This window comes from Oratosquilla oratoria, chromosome 8, assembly GCF_046742065.1.
Source record: "Oratosquilla oratoria isolate Oo_2021 chromosome 8, ASM4674206v1, whole genome shotgun sequence".
Taxonomy (NCBI): Eukaryota; Metazoa; Arthropoda; class Malacostraca; order Stomatopoda; family Squillidae; genus Oratosquilla; species Oratosquilla oratoria.
The window spans coordinates 66,845,917-66,852,418 of record NC_134784.1 but is presented as its reverse complement, the minus strand read 5'-3'; positions in this window follow the sequence as shown (position 1 = coordinate 66,852,418).

Below are 6,502 nucleotides of genomic sequence, written 5' to 3'. Positions count from 1 at the left end.
ATCTATTATTAAAAAAAATCTTATCTGACCTAATTATGGACCAAAAGGTCTCCTGTCGGCATGCTCCTCCTTTGAAATAATTCACAATTTTTTGAGACTAAGATACCATGAAACCTACACTAGGCAGTTCCATGTCCCTTATCACTTGGCACTCCATTTTTTAAAATTATTCTATTTTCTTGTAAAACAACCACTCCCTACGTGGTTACTAAGTCTATTCAATTCGTCAACTACTCTATTCAATTCGTTAACCATTCTTTAAGGGTCAAGTATGGCTTTGAATTTGAGAGGGAGGACATTCTCTTCCTAGATTAGGCCTTGGAGGGAAACCTTCATCCAAGACCACCAGTTTTCCTTGAGTGAGCTTCTCTCTTTTGAAAAACATCTTAAACAGGTTAGAGATGGGTTGAATAACAAGGTTATGTAAACAAGCTTTGAGAGGATAACCACAAAGGATTACCTCTCAACACCATAGTGCATTATGTAGATTCTGTCTTAGCAAAAGACCAAACGTCTTTATTCAGTTGAAGTTAGACCCTAGTGCATTATGTAGATTTTGTCTTAGTAAAACACCAAACGTGCTTATTCAGTTGAAGTTAGAGCCTAGTGCATTATGTAGATTCTGTCTTAGCAAAACACCAAACGTGCTTATTCAGTTGAAGTTAGACCCTAGTGCATTATGTAGATTCTGTCTTAGCAAAACACCAAACGTGCTTATTCAGTTGAAGTTAGACCCTAGTGCATTATGTAGATTCTGTCTTAGCAAAACACCAAACGTGCTTATTCAGTTGAAATTAGACCCTAGTGCATTATGTAGATTCTGTCTTAGCAAAACACCAAACTTGCTTATTCAGTTGAAGTTAGACCTTAGTGCATTATGTAGATTCTGTCTTAGCAAAACACCAAACGTGCTTATTCAGTTGAAGTTAGACCCTAGTGCATTATGTAGATTCTGTCTTAGCAAAACACCAAACGTCTTTATTCAGTTGAAGTTAGACCCTAGTGCATTATGTAGATTCTGTCTTAGCAAAACATCAAACGTTCTTATTCAGTTGAAGTTAGACCCTAGTGCATTATGTAGATTCTGTCTTAGCAAAACACCAAACGTCCTTATTCAGTTGAAGCTAGACCTTAGTGCATTATGTAGATTCTGTCTTAGCAAAACACCAAACGTGCTTATTCAGTTGAAGTTAGACCCTATTACATTATGTAGATTCTGTCTTAGCAAAACACCAAACGTGCTTATTCAGTTGAAGTTAGACCCTACGCCGAAATGGATTAATTTGTTTTGTTGGGGGGCCAAATAGGACATACTTGTATATAGAGAGAAATGTATACCCAAAATCTGACTGGTAGGGAGAGGCGGGAGGGGACCAGACGACTAAGTACTTTTTTCAGGTTTGGCTAGACCCCTTCAATTGAACGAAGTCATTAGACGTTTGTAAATACAATGTACATGCAGTACATACTCAAACAGTGACAGATATTTAGCGATTGAATACAAAAAAAGGAGCAAGTATATAAAACATAAAAGATACATTTAACTTTTTGACCCTTTCAATACTAATAACAGCCTCCAAGCATTTTCATTCAGCCAAGAACTTCCTTGAGCAGGGAAAAGGTTAATCTTATGCTTATTAAATTTCATAGCTATTACCAACTTACATACTTGCTTTGAGGAATGTTTCGACGCAGCAGAGCCGAGTCTACATGACCAATGTAGAAATCTTGTTTGGTCTTATGAAAGGAATTACAATGCATTAAACAGACAAAATATATTCATTCTTATTATCTTGTTACGTCCCTAGTCATAATGAATATTGAAAAAATATTACCCTAGAAATCCCCTGATATAGGAAGTTATGTTAGTGTTTAATATGTATATATATATATATATATATATATATGTATATGTATATATATATACGAGTATATACAGGTATATATACATACATACATATATGTATATATATGTATATATATATATATATGTATATGCAATAAAAACACTAGGAGCGTGTGTTCACAAATGCGTAAATAACCACTAGGAAAAAGTAAACTAACGAAGCAGAGCGCTTTCGTGTAATTACATCTGCACTGAAGATGTAATTACACGAAAGCGCTCTGCTTCGTTAGTTTACTTTTTCCTAGTGGTTATTTACGCATATATGTATATACATATATATATATATATAAATATATATATATGTATGTGTATATATATATAAATATATATATATATATATATATATATATATATATATATATATATATATGTATAGTTAAGATTTGATAATGTTTCCTTACCATCGTTAACCAATGTAAAATTCTAGAGCTCACCATTATCTCTAAAATTATTTGGAATAATCATATGAGTAATCCAATTTGAAAGTCAAATAGATGCGGGTTTGTTTTACATCATACTCATCAATTTAACTTCAGTGATTAGATAATGTTCACCTTTTATATTTGCTTTAACAAACTAGTATTGAATACATTGTACCTGTATGGTATCCAAGCCTCAGGTCCAACAGATAGAAAGGAACCTAAAGTAATGTTTCAAAATCATTCTAAGATAAAAGTATAGTTCATATGCGAAAATAATTATCAAGAGGGAATCTTACGGAATATTTCATTGTAACTTAAAGACGCCAAGAATTAATCCTGTACTTCCGGACAATCGTTATTAGCCTGTTGGATGTCCCTCTTTGCTTAATAAGACAGTTTCACGTTAGCAAGAAGACATAAATTGTTCCGATGAGCTAATTAAGGAAGAATCCTTTTGTTTTTCATAAGTTAGTGATCATAGTTGTTCGCTTAAGCTGAATGATATAACCTGACATTAAAAAAAAAGTGAGCACAAGACAAGTACGTATGGTAGAGGAGCTAGTTTAATTGAGAATACAATAGAAGATTCAATTTGTGAGATGCCGGACACCGTGTTATAAAAAGGGAAAGTACCTTATTTAGTTGGAAACATTTTGATAATCGTTAATGGCATAGAAACCTGACTTGAGCTATTAGAGGTATCAGAAAGGTTAAAAAAGAAAAAGAAAAAGAAAAAAATCCACCCGGTGGGCCATTAGAAAAAGAATAGAATTACCTGGCCTTCCATAAATACACAAACCTGTTATTGAGCTGTGTGTCTTTGTATGTGTCTAATGAGCCAAAACGGTAACTACTTTTTCGATCAAATCAAGTTTAACATCGACCAGATATATCATGTATATGTATATATGTATATATATATATATGTATATATGTATATATATATATACATATATATATGTATATATATATGTATATATATATATATATGTATGCATGTATGAATGGTAAGAATGGAAAGACGCGATTGGGAACAAGAAACTTTATTCCTTACAGTAAACCACTAAACTAGGATGAAATAATAAAAAGGGATATAGACCACCAGGATGAAACCACCAACGCCACATCCTCCATTCACACTAAAATTTTGGAGATAGACCCCCATTCTGATACTCTATCTCTCCAGGTACGTGGATAACTATATTTCATAAAAAAAAAACATTATTTTAGGTAGGGTAAAGGGCTAAAGTTAGGTGGGGTATAGTGTGGTAACACGCCACTACTGTAGTTTCCCCTTAACGTGCATAGCATTTTTTGATAAAACCAACCAACCAAAACAAACCATTGTATGCGTCTATAGATATTATATTTATGAAATTAATGTTGCCACAAACTATGATAACTTTTGTAAGGAGAAAGCATGTAAATGTAAAATGATTGTATAATTTTAAGAAATGTTGAAATATTGATTATTTTCATTTGATATTATCGCAGGCGGGCCAATTGCCAAATTTTAGATTCAATTCTTCTCTTACGGCCGAGTACCGTTCACCTTGTAGTGTTAACAGTCTACTACAATGGTTAGGTTAAAGATTATTCACGAACTCCTCCTAGGTTTTTGCAGATAAACTCCCTATAATCACATATATTCTAAAACCTTATAACCCAAGGTACTTGGATATCTATCTTTCATTTGTCTGTCTGCCTTTCTGTTTGCTTGTTCACCAATTCCTCCTGGGGTTTTGAAGATGGACCCCATAACCATATGTATTCTGATACCCTATCACTTCAGGTACTTGGATAGCTATATTTCATTAAAAAAAAAGTTAGGTGGGGTATGGTTAGGTTAGGGATTGTTCACAAACTCCTCTTAGGTTTTTGCAAATAGCCTCCTATAACCATATATATTCTGAAACCATATAACCCAAGGTTCTTGGATAACTATATTTTATTTGTATCTACTATGATAAAGTAGTAGCCTCTGTCTGTCTGTTTATTCACGAACTCCCCCCAAACCAAATATATTCATCATACCCCAGGCTACTTGGATATGTATATCTTATTTCCAAAGGGCATCTCCTTTCTCTCTCTTTTTTTTTTTTAAGTTCTTAACATTTACTTTTCGTGACATTTTTCATTTAAATATAGTGATATGTGTAACTTTTCTCCACAAATTTTATCAAAATTGAAATGATCATCATTTGCCCGCAGCAGCGTGTGGATATATATATATATATATATATATATATATATATTATATATATATATATATATATATATATATATATATTTATATATATACATATATATACATATGAATATATATACACATATGTATATATATACATACATATATATGTTTATACACACATATATATATATATACATATATATATGTATATATATATACATATATATATATGTATATATTTGTGTGTGTGTATTATATATACATATATATATATATACACATATGCATATATATATGTATACATACACACATACATATACCAAGGCTTTTTTCCCCTTACAAGGGAGGTAGCCAAAAAGAAAAAGGCATAAAATCATTCCCACCCATTCCATCCCTGAATACACTCCACACCCCTCCACCCTCCCTCTTATCTTAGCACCTCCTGGATGACGGGTCATCCCTGCACCTTGTCCACTGCCCTGGGTCAGAAGCAGTCGCAAGACACAGCACATCCACAGCAAGGCCGCTTCATTAAATCGGCGACCCCCCTCTCCGTCCCCCCATTGCATAAAATGAGAGGACGGGGAGAAATCCCTTCGGGCTGCGTCGAATTTTGCTCACACATACTACCTCACCCCCCCATCCACCCGCCCATTCCACCTCATGCAATCACAACATCATCCATATACAACCATTCTCCATTCACCCCTGGAGAAAAGTGGGAGGTGAAACAGCTGTTGTTTGCGGACGACACTGCGCTTGTAGCAGGATCGGAGGAGGGATTGAGGAAGTTGGTGACAGAGTTTGGGAGAGTTTGGGAAAGAAGAAAGTTGAAGATAAATGTGGGTAAAAGTAAGGTGATGAGATGTACAAGGGGTGAAAGTGGCAGCAGACTGGAATTGAGCATTATGGGAGAGCGACTAGAGGAAGTGGATATTTTTAAATACTTGGGTGCGAATGAGGCAAGAAAGGGAGGAGTGGAGGTGGAAGTAGAATGTAGATTGAGAGAAGGGAGTAAATGCCTTGGTAGGTTCAAAAGTGTAATGAGGAACAGACATTTGGAAATGGATGCTAAGAGGAGATTGTATGAAGGAGTGATTGTGCCAACAGCACTGTATGGGACAGAAACATAGAACATAAGAGAGGAAGAGAGAAAGAGCTTGAATATGTTTGACATGAAGTGTCTGAGAAGTATAAAGGGGGTTACTAGAATAGATAAAGTGAGAAATGAGGAGGTGAGGAGGAGAACGGGGGTGGTAAGGGAGTTGGGAGATAGGGTGAATGAAAGAGTATTGGGATGGTTTGGACGCATGCAAAGAATGTGTGAAGAAAGACTAGTAAAAGAGGTATGAAAGGCAGATGTGGAGGAACTAAACATGAGAAGGCCACCTAGGATGAGATGGATGGACGGGGTGAAAGGGACGTTAGGGAAGAGGGGAATGTCTGTTGAGGAAGGACGGGAGAGCACAGAAGATAGGTGTGAATGGAGAATGGTTGTATATGGATGATGTTGTGATGCATGAGGTGGAATGGGTGGGCGGATATGGGTGAGGTATTATGTGTGAGAAAAATTTGACGCAGCCCGAAGGGATTTCTCCCCGTCTTCTCCTTTTCTGCATGTGGCGACGGAAATGGGGGGTCGCCAATTTAATGAAGCGGCCTTACTGTGGATGTGTTGTGTCTAGCGACACTGCCTCTGACCCAGGGCAGTGGACAATATACAGGGATGACCAGTCATCCAGTAGGTACTATGATAAGAGGAAGGGTAGAGGGTGGAGGGGAGTGGAGTTTATTAGGGATGGAATGGGTGCGAATGGTTTTTATGGTTTTTTTTTTGGGGGGGGGGCTACCTCCCTTGTAAGGGGGAAAAGCCTTTGATATATGTATGTATGTAGATATGTATGTATATATATACATATATATTGTATATATATAAATATATATATGTACATATATCTACATATATATATACACACACACATA